At 39.8% G+C, this 15,291-nt stretch overlaps 1 protein-coding gene across 1 annotated transcript in view; it reads left to right on the top strand.

The window, feature by feature from the left end:
• The window catches only part of ZNF226 (zinc finger protein 226), a gene marked incomplete at its 5' end in the record, with an annotated part of 43,877 nt that overhangs the window by 10,252 nt on the left and 18,334 nt on the right, over window positions 1-15,291 (top strand). The window lies entirely within an intron of this gene.

The raw sequence follows: 15,291 nt of genomic DNA, 5'->3' as shown, positions 1-15,291 counted from the left end.
ATAGTGTCAGACACTGTCAGCCAGATTGTAAGCTGTCTTCCTCTTGAAGATTTGCCATCTCTGCCCATTTGCCTCCTTCGGAGCCCGCACCCATGTTAACTACCCCCTGGTTTCCCCTTCCCTGTCCTCGAGGGGGAACTTTTAAGGTGAGAGTAGCAGGAGACACATATGTAAATACTGCCTGTACATCTGGCTCACAATACATTATGCCTTTTATTTTTTAAAGTGTATCCATTAAACAAATGTTGAAGAGTATAGATGTTATAGTTTTTCCTTGATTTTTTATGAAGATAGGGTGTTTTTCAACTGGTGAACATTCTAACCTAGAGAGAATCAGGAAACTTGCTATCACATCCTGAGAGATACTCCCTGTTCCCCTCACACAGCTACTGCTTTTTTTTTTTTCAAGATTGATTTATTTGAGAGAGCATGTGTGTGAGCGGTAGGAGGGGCAGAGGGAGAGAGAGAGAGAGAACCTCCAAGCAGACACCCTGCCAAACTTGGAACCTGATGTGGGGCTCAATCTCACAACCCTATGATCATGACCTGAACCGAAATAAACTGAAACTGCTTGACTGCCTGAGCCACCCAGAAGCCCCAAACGTCTACTCTTTTTAAGGGGCGATTTGTTAAATAAAACCATGAACTGCACTGTCTACCAGAAAAGTACATACTCACCTAAGTATTATTTTCCCAAGATTCTGTTCTTGAAACTTACCTTTCCATTTGAACAATTCGTGTAATTAAAAACTGGGTTGGGATGCCTGGGTGGCTCCGTTGTTAAGCATCTGCCTTTGGCTCAGGTCATGATCCTAGGGTCCTGGGATCGAGCCCCACATCCGGCTCCCTGTTTGGCAAAGGCCTGCTTCTCCCTCTCCCACTCCCCGGCTTGTGTTTCCTCTCTCATTGTCTCTCTCTGTCAAATAAGTAAATACAATCTTTAAGAAAAAAAAAAAAAAAAAAACTGGGTAAACTTCTAGAACCAAAGTTTTCAAGTTTTTTTTGAACACGAGCCATACTGAGAAATAGATCTTTCATTGTAATCAGAACAAACATTTCATATGTCAGTTCATACCTGTGACTTTCATAGGCATTTTATGTAATGACCCCCTGTCTTATTGGCTGTGATGCTTTGATGGTTTCTGTCCTGGCTCTTTTTTCTGAAAGCTTTTTATAAGCTTCTAAATCTTTCCAGCTCACTGGCATATTGGAGTTTTTTAATTTGTTTGTTTTGTTAATGATTTTATTTGTTTGCCAGAGAGAGAGAGAGAGCATGTATAAGCAGAGGGAGCAGCAGGCAGAGGGAGAATCAGGCTCCTCGCTGAGCAAGGAGCCCGACCATGACCTGAGCCCAAGGCAGCTGCTCAACGGACTGAGCCACCCAGGCATCCTGGAGTTTTTTAATTTGAAAAATTATTGTGATGGGCTATTTTATCCACACATTCACATATGCACTGTTTTTCTACATTCTTTCATCAGACAGACACTCCTAAAGCTTCAGAAGGAACCAGCAATAGACCCTCCTTCCTTTTCACCCCAGGAATTCTTCTACCTTTCTTTTCCCATCTTTCTCTCTCTCTCTCTTTTTTTTTTTTTTTAAATATAATTTTTTATTTTTTATAAACATATATTTTTATCCCCAGGGGTACAGGTCTGTGAATCACCAGGTTTACACACTTCACAGCACTCACCAAAACACATACCCTCCCCAATGTCCATAATACCACCCCCTTCTCCCAAACCCCCTCCCCCCAGCAACCCTCAGTTTGTTTTGTGAGATTAAGAGTCACTTATGGTTTGTCTCTTTTTTTTTTTTTTTTTTTTTTTTACATGAGAGAGTGAGCACAGAGAGAAAGAAGCAGACTCCTACTGAGCAGAGAGCCAAAATGGGGCCAATCTTGGGACACTGAGATCATGACCTGAGCTGAAGGCAGATACCCTACTGACTGAGCTACCCAGGCACCCCCATCTTTGATTTTCTTATTAGCATCCTGCTTCATGTACCTCTGGCTCTTGATGTCCCCTGTCCAGCTTTTCAGCTTCTCAGCAAGACCACAGTGTTCTGTCCCTTTTCTGTTTCAAATAACTTACTTGGAAAAGATGTTTTCCTTCTAGGACTTGGCTTAAACTCTCACCAGAATGGTCAAACTGGGATTCATTTAGTCATTCAACATGGATTTGTTGACTACGCACCATGTTCCGGGCATGATTTTGGACATTGGTTATAAAGTAGGAAAGTGTAAAATGTGTTCAGCCTACAAGGTGTAACATGCTTCCCCCCTTGATGCTGCATGATGGTGGGAAAGACGTGGTGAACAGCAGATGACTTAGCGTGTCACATGGTGCAAGGTGCCACGAGGAACAGAAACAGCTAGGGATGGGAGTCCCCGGAGGTGAACTGGGTTAGGACAGAATCAATTATTTTACAGTGGGCGATAAAGGTCCTCGTTGCTGGGCTCACTTTGAGCAGAGACCTAGAAATCATGAGGAATGATCCACATGTCTATCTGGGAAGAGTTCCTGGCAGGATTGAACTCCCCACTCCAGTACTGGCTTTCAGAGTTCATGCTGTGATCGTATCTTTTCCTTCTCCCACGCTCAATTTCTTTTGTTTTCACATTTTCCCTAGAGATCTGAGTTTCTGTCAGGTTTTAGAGCCATGTATGTTTTCTGTACAGCTTTATTTCCCTTTTATCCTCATGAAGGAAACTTGCCTATAGAAAACTAAGTTCTGCTCTCTGCTTTATGCTGTGTTTTAGTCCATGTGCTTTAGGTATTTGCTCCCAAACCCGCAAGTCATTCTAGACATTCGATACCTCGACACTGAAGTAACTTTCCAATAAAGTGATCTGAGGCTTGTATAGTTATATAGAAGCTGTTTACCACATGTCTACTGGATTGAAAGAGGAGGCAGCTTTTAATTGACTATTCATACAGGTAGGGGAGTGAATTCCTCTCTCTCTCTCTTTTTTTTTTTTTTTAAGATTATTTATTTATTTATTTGACGGGGGGTGGGGCACAAATAGGCAGAGAGGCAGGCAGAGAGAGACGGGGAAGCAGCCTCCCCACTGAGCAGAGAGCCTTGATCCCAGGACCCTGAGATCATGACCTGAGCCGAAGACAGATGCTTAGCTAACTGAGCCACTCAGGTGGTCTGAATTTCTCTTTTGTAAACATTTTATTCAGTAGTGCTTTCAAAGACTATTTTTTTAGATTCATAGCAAAGACTATTTTTTTAGGTTCATAGCAAAATTGAGAGGAAGGGACAGAAATCTCCCATATAATTCCTGTCCCCATGCACCCACAGCATCTTACATCCACATCCCCTGCCAGATAACATTGATGACTCTATATTGACACGTTGGTATGGATGAGTCTGTACTTTATATTAGGGTACTCTTGGTGTTGTACATTTTATGGATGTGGACAAGTGGATAAAGCCAGGTATCCACCCTTATCACACAGAGTAGTTACACTGCCCTGAAGATCCTGTTCTCTACCTCCTCATCCCTCCCCTCTGACCCTGAGCAACTGCTGATCTTTTTACTCTGTCCCTACTTTTGCCTTCTCAAGAATGTTGTAATTAGGAATTATACTTTGCAGTTTGGATTCTTTCACTGAGTAATACGCATTTACATTTTCTCCATATCTTTTCTTGGTTTAAGGGATCATTTCTTTTTAGCACCAAATAATATCCCATTGTATGGGTGTACCACAGCTAATATTTATCTGTTCACCTACTGGAGGACATCTTGCTTCCTTCCAAGTTTTGTCCTTATAAATAAACCTCCTATAAAAATCTGTGTATAGTTTTCTGTATGGGCTTAAAATTTCAGTTCCTTTTGGTTAATTCCAAATTGTGCCATAGCAGGAGAGTATGGTAAGAGTATGTTTAGTTTTGTAAGAAACCACAAAACTCAGGGTACTTTGTGTGGCTCAGTTGGTTAAGTGTCTGCCTTTGGCTCAGGTCATGATTGTGGAGTCCTGGGATTGAGCCCAGCGTTGGGCCCCCTGCTCAGCAGGGAGTCTGCTTCTCCCTCTGCCCCTCCCCCTGCTCGTGTTTACTCTCTCTTTCTCTGTCTTTCAGATAAATAAAAATCTAAAAAAAAGAAAGAAACAACCAAACTCTTCCAAAGTGGCTCTATACCATTTTGCATTCCTACCAGTAAAGAATGAGAATTCCTGTTGCTCCACATCTTGGTGGCATTTGATAGTGTTGGTATTCTGGATTTTGGCCATTCTAGTATGTGTGTAGGGTATCTCGGTGTTTGGATTTGCATTTCTCTGATTACATAAGATGTGGAACATCTGTATTTTTATTGGCCCAGTAGATCAATACTTATTGATTTATTGGCACAACAATCAGTATTTTTATTGGCTCATCTGTATATTTTCTTCAGTAAGGTGTATATTAAGGTCTTTGGTTCATTTTTTAACCACATTCTTTTTTTCCTTATTATTGAGTTCTTAAGCTGATTGAAAAGGTTAGTGAAAAAACAATCTCCAGTGTTCAGATAACTTTTGTATAAATATAGAGACTTGGGAATACCAATGGGATAAACCTTTTAGAAAATACATCTCTGAACTTAAATTATTAGAAGTGGTCAGAACTGTATAATAGTAGCCTACTCGTTTAATGTCTGTTAAAACAGAAAGATTAGGTAAATGTGCAGAATTTCCAGGAATACTTTGCATATATAAATATAAGTATTTCAAGGTATTTGATATTAGGATATATAACATGAACCCCCAATTTGATGGTTACTGCTTTTCCGAAGTTCTAGTTGATTCATATTTTATTATATAATGTTTCTGTTTCCATTATTTATTAACTACATAATTTACTATTCAAGATTGTACACTGACTTTCAGATTCAGTGGAAATGGCCGTAGGTTCACAGTTTGAATCATATTTACAATTTTTGAATTAAGTCTTTGACATCTAACTTATACCTCTCTTAGGAGACTTGGTGTGTGGGCACCTGGATGGCTCAGTCATTAAGTGTCTCCCTTTGGTTCAGGTCATGATCCCAGGGCCCTGGGATTGAGCCCCACATTGGGCCCCCTGCCTGGTGCTCCCTCTCCTTCTGCCCCTCCTCCCTGCTTGTTCTCTCTCTCTCTCTCATAAATAAATAAAAATTAAAAAAAAAAAAGGAGACTTGGTGTGTACTTGCATAGTGGATAGAAGCCCACTGGACCCCCTCTTGGATTTCATATACATGTAAACCAGAGAATAAGATACACAGTGGAAAAGACCAACTGAATATTCTCTGGATTCATTAAAGTTTTATGCTTTCACCTAAATGTGAAATCTTGAAAACACTGAACAGAGTCTTCAGTTGTCCACATCTTTGCATTCTGTCTCTACAGGAGGAAAGATCCAAAGTAAGATGAAGACTGTTTTAGAAACAGAACCATCTGAAGAGCTTTCCTGCTGGCAGATCTGGCAACAGATTGCAAGTGACTTAACCAGGTGTCAGGGCTCCATGATAAAGAGTTCCCAGCTCCCCAAACAAGGTGATTCACCCCGACAGGTTGGGGCAGGACAGTCTGTAACTCACACAGGCCAGAAACCTGATCAGTCTAGTGAACTTAAGAAATATTTCAGTGATGTCTCCAGCCTTGATCTTCATCAACAAACACACTCAGGAGTGAAGTCTCATATATGTCGTGAGTGTGGAAAAAGCTTCTGTTATAGTTCAGCACTTCATATTCACCAGAGAGTTCATCTGGGAGAGAAACGCTACAAGTGTGATGAGTGTGGTAAGGAATTTAGCCAGAGCTCATGTCTGCAAACTCATCAGAAAGTTCACACTGTGGAGAAGCCGTTCAAATGTGAGAAGTGTGGGAATGGCTTCTGTCGTAGATCAGCACTTAATGTTCATTATAAATTGCACATGGAAGAGAAACCTTATAACTGTGACCAATGTGGAAGGGCCTTCATTCATGCTTCACATCTTCAGGAACATCAGAGAATCCACACTGGGGAGAAACCCTTCAAATGTGATAAATGTGGTAAGAATTTCCGACGTAGATCATCACTTAATAGTCATTGTATGGTCCACACAGGAGAAAAACTGTTCAAATGTGAGGAGTGTGGGAAGTGTTTCTTTTGTAGCTCAAATCTTCATATCCACCAGAAGGGCCACACACGAGAGAAACCTTATAAGTGTGAGGAGTGTGGGAAAGGCTTCATTCAGCCTTCGCATTTTCGGGCCCATCAGAGAATCCATACTGGAGAGAAACCATATGTATGCAAAGTGTGTGGTAAAGGCTTTACTATGAGTTCAAATCTTCAGGCACATCAGAGAGTCCACACAGGAGAGAAACCATACAAATGTGATGAGTGTGGGAAGAACTTCGGTACAAAAACCCGTTATCAAGTTCATCTGGTAGTCCACACGGGAGAAAGACCCTATAAATGCGAGGTATGTGGGAAGGACTTCAGTCAGAGAGCATACCTTCAATCCCATCTAAAGACCCACAGCGTAGAGAAACCTTACAAGTGTGAAGAGTGCGGACAGGGCTTCAATCAGAGTTCCCGACTTCAGATTCACCAGCTGATCCATACTGGTGAGAAACCACACAAATGTGACGAGTGTGGGAAGGGATTCAATCGTAGAGCAGATCTCAAAATTCATTGCAGAATCCACACAGGAGAGAAACCATTTAATTGTGAAGAGTGTGGGAAAGTATTCAGGCAGGCTGCAAATCTTCTGGCCCATCAGAGAATTCACAGTGGAGAGAAACCATTCAAATGTGAAGAGTGTGGGAAGAGTTTCGGTCGCAGTTCACACCTCCAAGCCCATCAGAAAGTCCACACTGGGGAAAAGCCGTACAAATGTGAGGAATGTGGGAAGGGCTTCAAGTGGAGCTTGAATCTTGACATGCATCAGAGGGTCCACACGGGAGAGAAACCGTACAAGTGTGGGGAGTGTGGTAAGCACTTCAGTCAGGCCTCAAGTCTGAAGGTTCATCAGAGTGTTCACAGTGAAGAGAAACCATACAAATGTGATGTGTGTGGCAAGGTCTTCCGCCACTCTTCACAGCTGCAATCTCATCAGCGGGTTCATACGGGGGAGACACCTTACAAATGTGAGACGTGTGGTCAGAGCTTCCGTTGGCGATCAAAACTTTCACATCATCGCAAAACTCATGGTGGTAGTACATTTTATGAAAGTAAGAAGAGTAGTAAGAACATCAAAGAATCGTCAGAAAGATGTTCAAAATGATGCTTTGCAAAACCCTGAATTCCTGTCATCATTGAGTCTCATAAGAGAAAACACTTGTGTTAGTTTAGTTGGTATTTAAGCAATAATTGAACATATCTCAGTTTTCACAGGATAACACAGTGGAGAAACCCTGTAAGTGGTGTGGTGAGTCTTAGTTCAGAATCACTTAGGGGGTAGTAGTACTTAGGAAAAGAGTTTGGTCTGACCTTTAACACAAGTATAATGATGGGTATACCAGAATTGATACCCACTAGAATGTAAGCTCCACGAGGGCAGGGACTTTGCTGCTAAGTCTACACAGCCCTCAAAGCTAGAGGCATCATCATTCTGGACTTCAAGTTATATTACAAAACTGTAGGAAATAAAACTGTATAGTACTGGCACAAAAATAGACACATTGGTCAATAAAACTATAGAAAACCCAGAAATGACCCCATAATTATATGGTCAGTTAATCTACGACAAAGCTGGAAAGAATATGCTATGGGAAAAAGATATTTTTTTCAACAAATGGTGTTGGGAAAACTGGACAGCCACATGCAAAAGAATGAAATTGGACTACTTTCTTAACACCATACACAAAAATAAATTCAAAATGGATGAAAGACCTAAATGTGAGACCTGAAACCATAAAAGTCCTTGAAGAAAGCACAGGCAGTAATTTCTCTGACATCAGCTGTAGCTATTTTTTTCTAGATAGGTCTCCTGAGGCAAGAGAAACAAAAGCAAAAATAGATTATTGGGACTACATCAAAATAAAATCTGTATAGCAAAGGAGACAGTCAAAACTAAAAGGCAACTTACTGAATGGGAGAAGATACTTGCCAGTGACATATTTGATAAGGAGTTAATGTCCAAAATATATAAAGAATTTATTAAACTCAACAAAGAATGAATAATGCAGTTAAAAAATAGGCACAAGACATGAGTAGACGTTTCTTCCAGAGGAAATCCAGATGGCCAACAAACACATTGAAAAGATGCTCAGTGTCACTTATTGTCAGGAAAATACAAATCAAAACTACAATGAGATAGCACCTCATGACTGTCAGAATGGCTAAACTCAAGAAACAACTGGTTTTGGCGAGGATGTGGAGAAAGGGGGAACCCTCCTGCACTATTGATGGGAATGCAAACTGGTGCAGCCACTGTGGAAAACAGTATGGAGGAGGTTCCTCAGAAAGTTAAAAGTAGAACTACCCTATGATCTAGCGAGTGTACTACTAGGTATTTACCCACATAATACAAAAATACTAATACAAAGGGATACACACACCCTAGTGTTTATAACAGCATTACTTACAATAGCCAAACTATGGAAAGAGCCCAAGTCACCGCCAACTGATGAATGGATAAAGAAGATGTGTATATATACAATGAATAGTATTCAAGCATAAAAAAAGAATAAAATCTTACCATTTGCAACAACATAGGTAGAACTAGAGATTGTTATGCTGAGTGAAATAAGTTGACAAATACTGTATGATTTCACTGTATGATTTAAGAAACAAAGCAAATGGGGTGCCTGGGTGACTCAGTTAAGCATCTGCCTTTGGCTTAGGTCATGAACCCAGGGTCCTGGGATCGAGCCCCACATCAGGCTCCCTGCTCAGCAGAAGAGTCTGCTTTTCCCTCTGCCCCTGCTTGTATGCTCTCTCTCAAATAAATAAATAAAATCTTAAAAAACAAACAAAACAAATGAGCAAAGGGAGAAAAAGAGAGGCAAACCAAGAAACAGACTCTTTATATAGAGAACAAGCTGTTACCAGAGGGGAGGTGGTTTGGGAGATGGGGATTAAGGAGAGCACTTAAACGATGAGCACTGGGTGATATATGGGATTGCTGAATCACCATATTGTACACCTGAAACTAACACACTGTATGTGAACTAACTGGAATTTAAATAAAAGTTTTTAAAAGATCTACACAGCCTTAACATTGACTAGCACTTGTAGGTGTGCTCACTGCTTGTATGTTAAACAAACATAGGAAGATTGATCCAGAGGAGGAAACCTGCAAAATAAAATTAATTCAGGAAAATGAACATTTGTGGAAATGTAGAAAACCACCTGATCTTAAATCCACAATATTAGTGTAATTACTACAGTTGGTTCTTCTCTTCCCACAGCCTCTGTTCTCAAGTTGGATTCTTATCTGGGCCCTTGTCTGGTTTTCCAAGGATTGTATACAGTGTATATTGAACTATCTTTTGTAATTTTTCTGACAGTACAAACTGGAAAAATGTTTTATATTAGCTAGGATTTAACTGCATTTCACATACCTAATCTTTTTTATCTATCAATGTTAAGGCAGGAATTTATTGTAACACTTTGAAAGTGTCACCAGTAGTTACCAATAACAATTTTTTAAAAAGATTTTATTTATTTATTTGGCAGACAGGGGATGCAAGCAGGGAGAGTGGGAGAGGGAGAAGCAGGCTTCCTGGTCAAGCGGGGAGGCTGATGTGGGGCTCAATCCCAGGATACTGGGACCATGACCTGAGCCAAAGGAGACACACAATTACTGAGCCACCCAGGCGCCCCAACAATTTTCTTAATCAGCCTTGAATTGGTGATTTCTAACTGCATTTCCATCCCAGCTCAAAATGTTTGTCTTCTAATTACTGTAGTATTTATCAAAACTTCTCACATAGGGTCTGTATTTTATTCCCCACACCCATGAAAAGAATGCCCCCCAAATTTGTGGGAATTTGATAATTTTATCAAATGTATTTTTTGAGGCAAGATTGATAGTTATATGCTTTTCCCTATTGGAAGCTCTGAAGCATTTTTCTGGGAAAGGAGTATATGTCAATATAGATAATATGTCTCTTTGATTTGGAAATCTTATATTTGGAAATTAAGATTATGAGATTAAAATACCAAAAAGATGAGCACCATATTGATGATTTCACTGAGTTTTTATAAATGGGAGTAAGTACACATATGTAGGAATTTGAGTTTTGGTGTATTCCTTTGTTAACGTGAAGCCATTAAGATTATGGCAGATAACTAATGACAGAAACACATGTTAGGCTTTGAAAAATCATAGATTGTAGCTTTCATAGCATAAACATAAATACTTGTGAGTCTGTCTCTGTGTGCATGCGTGTGTATATGTGTACATGTATAAGACAATGTATAAAGGGATGCTGTTCCATGGTGGTTTTCCTTGGCAAGGAGCATTTATTTTGTGGTCTTTTCCCATTTTTTAAAAATACCTCTCTCCTCCATCCTTGTTATCTTTCCATTTATGTTTCAGTTTTTCATTGAATATGGAATATTATCAAAGCAGTAAATTACTGTAATAGAATTTAGGAATGTACCAGGTAATTATCCGTTTAAATTAAGCCATTGTAAGGGTTCTATATTATCATATGGCGTACATAAGATAAAAATTAAAGAATGGGCTCTGGAAGCCAATTTTCAAAGCCAAGAGCTTCTCTGACTGTTTAACATAGACAAATAACTTCATGAGTTTTAGCAGTTGTATCTTTGTAATAAGTGCATGCTCCGCTTGAAGTATAAATTCCTAACAGGGAGTGGGAACATCCTGGAGCTAAAGCAAAATGAACATATGTTGTGGGGGCATTAACAACAACAACAAAAGAGTCCTTTTCGAAAAAGGTGTGCATGAAGAAAGAACATAAAATAATAGACGTTGACCCTCTGGATGTGGAACCAATAAAGATGAAGAGCAGGTTTGAATGCTATTCCATAGTCAGACACAATGGTGATTTTTCATTGTAGTGGATTAAAGGGCTTTACTCAGCAAATAATATTAAGTCAAGAGAGGTTCCCACAATTGATTTTCTGGACCACACATTCATAGGATGCTAGGTATTTACTAAGGTCTGTGTTGTCTCAATTTGTGTGATATGTTGGGGGTTCCTACGGCTACTTCCATGTGCTTTCATTCCCTATGAGTACTCACGAGACACTAGGAGTGCTCACACCGATTTGTCACACTGAAAGGATACAAAGCAAAAGAGGAAAAGTAGGTAGGATGAAATCTGGAGGATGTCAGGTGTGAGTTTCCAAGAGTTCTCTCCTTATGGAATCACAATGTACTAGGTTTCTTGAGCACTAAATTGTGATAACATGTAACTGTCACCAGAGATGCACCAGAGATTCAGGGCCCTAGATTTTTTTTACTGGGGGGCTGGTCACTTAGGCATTCTCTGCCCAGCATGTACCAAAATTAGAGACTCTCAGCAGGAAAATAGATATTCAGCATAAACCACATTGCACAGAGTTTAGGCACTGTGAGCTACTCTTAGTGAATATTAGGAATCCTCCAGAGCAATCCAAGTATCCAGATACTGATCAAGAATGAGCCTTGCAAGCAGGCCTCTCCAAAGATAGCGGTCTCAGCTCTGTCTTAAATTTCTCAGCATACATGATGTCAAAAACCCAGTGCCTTCATTTTGGTTTGTTTTTGGTTTTTTTGTTTGTTTGGGGTTTTTTTTTTTGTTTGTTTTTTGTTTTTGTTTTGTTTTGTTTTGTTTTGCTGTTGTAAGATACCATAATAGGTTGTCAGGGAATTTGTTACAGAAAACTCAGGAGATGAAAAAAAAATTATTTGTTGTCCTCCCAACCCATAAGACTGAAGGTATGGCTTATTAGTTTAAAGTTCCTGAGAAACAGGATGGTTTCTACACAGTTGAAAATGTCTCTCCATAAAGTATTATTAATTATAAAAGAAAACAGAGAAGGTCTATAATGGCAAAATCCAGTTAATACTCTCAGCCAAGATGTTCATTTCACTGATAATAGAACAAACCAACATTTTAGGCCTCCTGATAGGATGTCGCTTCACCATTATTACTGCCAAAAAATAGACAATCAAATCTAATCATGGGGGAATATCAGATAAGACAGTTTCCTGCTTCACAATTAATTGACTCGAGGGAACATAATTGACCAAAGACTCCTGCTGCTGTGTTCTAAAATCTACGACCAGATTTTACACAAATCTGATTTCAAACCAGATTTTACACAAATCTGGTGGTAGATTTACCATGATTGCTCCTGGTCAACACAATAAGAATCCTAAGATCCTTGGAGGCTGGACTCCTCTATACAGTGAATTTTTTTTAGGGACTCTGACAGCTTTGGAGAACTTTACTTAGATTACAAGGCATTCTAGGATGGTCACCAAATCTTCCGTCCAAGATTTCTTCACTCAGGGTCACACTTGTACCATGATCTCATGGCTCAGGCAGCCTCTGCCCCAAGCTCCCTATCATTTTCTTTCACAGATGTTAGCCCTAATAAAATGTTTGTGTTTTTAAAAAGATTTTATTCGTTTATTTTTGTGAGAGAGAGAGTGCACACAAGCAAGTGAGCACAAGCTGGTGGAGGACGGGGAGCAGAGGGAGAAGCGGACTCCCCGCCAAGCAGGGAGCCTGATGTAGAACTGACCTGAGCTGAAGGCAAACGCTTACCTACTGAACCACCCAGGCCCCTGACTAATAAAATATTTGTTCATTAAGAGTCTTGCTTAAAAAAAAAAAAAAAAGTCTTGCTTAGCATCTTGGTGTCCAATTCCTGGAGGACCAGGACAAACCCAGTATCTTAGAAACACCCCTCTTGGCTCATTCCAGTTACTTCCTTTACCCTGTGGTAGCCACTAACTCATAGTGGCAGAAATTCATTTAGCCTCTTTTGTACTTTAAAAAATTTATTTTTTTAATTTACTTGACAGAGAAAGATCACAAGTAGGCAGAGAGGCAGGCAGAGAGAGGAAGGGAAGCAGGCCCCCTGCTGAGCAGAGAGCCTGATGCAGGGCTCGATCCCAGGACCCTGAGATCATGACCTGAGCCGAAGGCAGAGGCTTAACCCACTGAGCCCTCAGGTGCCCCAAGCCTGTTTTGTGCTTTATGGAAATGGAGTCATACTCTATGTACAACATAGAGTATATATTTTATATCTGGCTTCATTCACTCAACATCATATCATGATGTTCATCAACATATTGTTGGGAGCAGAGAACTGAACTTTACTTTCATTGTTGGATATTATTGGAGTGTGTAAATGTACCATGATCTAGTCATTCCATTATTGATGGATAGAGGGTAATTTCCAATTTTTGGATATCACACTGAGTACTGACATGAACAGTCTAAAACGTGTCTTGTTTTTAATGTATAATACATTTATTTGAGGAAAATTAATATGGGTGGGATAGATATGTTTATTTTTTTGTAGGTACTTTCAAACAGTATTCCAAAGTGGTTATACCATTTTACACTCTCACTAGTGATATGCAAACATTGGCATCTTTACCCATTTGGTTTTTTCAGTGTTTTAAATTTTAGCCTTGGGGCACCTGGGTGGCTCAGTGGGTTAAAGCCTCTGCCTTCGGCTCCGGTCATGGTCCCAGGGTCCTGGGATCGAGCCCTGCATCAGGCTGTCTGCTCGGCAGGGAGCCTGCTTCCCTCCTCTCTCTCTCTCTCTGCCTGCCTCTCTGCCTACTTGTGATTTCTGTCTGTCAAATAAATAAAATCTTAAAAAAAAATAAATTTTAGACTTTCTGATCAGAATGTGCTGGTATCTCATAATAATGTAATTTGAATTTACCTTATGATATGGAATTTAGTACCTTTTCATGATTATTGGCTACTTTGACATCCTCTTTTCTGAGTTGTTTACTTAAGTCTTTTTTTTTTTAAAGATTGTTTATGTATTTATTTGACAGAGAGAGAGAGAGATCACAAGCCGGCAGAGAGAGAGAAGGAAGCAGGCTCCCTGCTGAGCAGAGAGCCCGATGTGGGGCTCAATCCCAGGATCCTGGGATCATGACCCAAGCCGAAGGCAGATGTTTAACAACTGAGCCACCCAGGCACCCTTTAAGTCTTTTGTCTATGTTTTATGTTGGGATGCCTGTCTTATTGATTTGAAGTCTTACATTTTACATAAGAGCCTTTGTTCCATACATGTTTGGTAACATCTCTGACTTTTTGCCATTTCATTCTATTAGTGTATGTTTTGATTAACAGTATTTAACTTTAAAATAGTATAATTTTTCAATTTTCTTCTTTTACATTGTGTGATTTTTTTTGTATTAAGAAGTTCTTCTTACTTAGGGGTGCCTGGGTGGCTCAGTGGGTTAAAGCCTCTGCCTTCGGCTCAGGTCATGATCCCAGGGTCTTGGGATTGAGCCCCTCATCAGGCTCTCTGCTTAGCGGGGAGCCTGCTTCCCTTCCTCTCTCGAGAGGCAGGTAACTACCTCTCTGCCTACTTGTGATCTCTCTCTGTCAAATAAATAAATAAAATCTTAAAAAAAAAAAAAGAAGTTCTTCCTACTCCAAGGTAAGCAATCTGTTCTTGTTTTTTTCCTACATTATCATTGTCTACTCTTCAAATTTAAATCTGCAGACTTCTGGAATTTCTACTTTAATATCCTATGAGACAATGACCAGTGTTTTTTTCCCATAGAGATACCCAGCTGACCAAGAACCATATATAGAAGTTGCAAGACCTCTTTACCCTCTCTGTTGCATTGTTTTCTTTATACACGTCAGGTATAATGTCTGTTTCAATATAGATTTTTATCTCTATTCTCCTCACCTGTCTATCCCTCTTTTTTTTTTTAAAGATTTTATTTATTTATTTACTTATTTACTTGTCAGAGAGAGAGAGAGAGAGGCAGGCTCCCCTCTGAGCAAGGAACCCAGTGTGGGACTCGATCCCAGGACCCTGGGATCATGACCTGAGCCACAGGCAGCAGCTTAACTGACTGAGCCACCCAGGCTCGCCTGTCTATCCCTGAGCAAACTCCAGACTGTCTTATATTGTGGATTTTTAATAGGATTTAGTGTCGATTAATGTAAGTTTTCCTTTTCATTTTTTATTTCAGATTATTTCAACTTTTCTTAGCTCTTTTATTTCCCACATAATGTTTATAATCATCTTAGCATCTTCCAGGGGGAAAATACTGTATTGTTATTGGGGTTTGATTAATACTACAGATTATTTGGGGACAGTATGACATCTTTATGATACTGAATCTTAAAACCATGAATATCACTGTCCATTTTTAAAGAATTTTTCTTGGA

This window comes from Mustela nivalis (genome assembly GCF_964662115.1).
Source record: "Mustela nivalis genome assembly, chromosome: 18".
NCBI lineage: Eukaryota > Metazoa > Chordata > Mammalia > Carnivora > Mustelidae > Mustela > Mustela nivalis.
The sequence above is the reverse complement of the archived record's forward strand: the minus strand, read 5'-3'. Positions and strand labels throughout refer to the sequence as shown.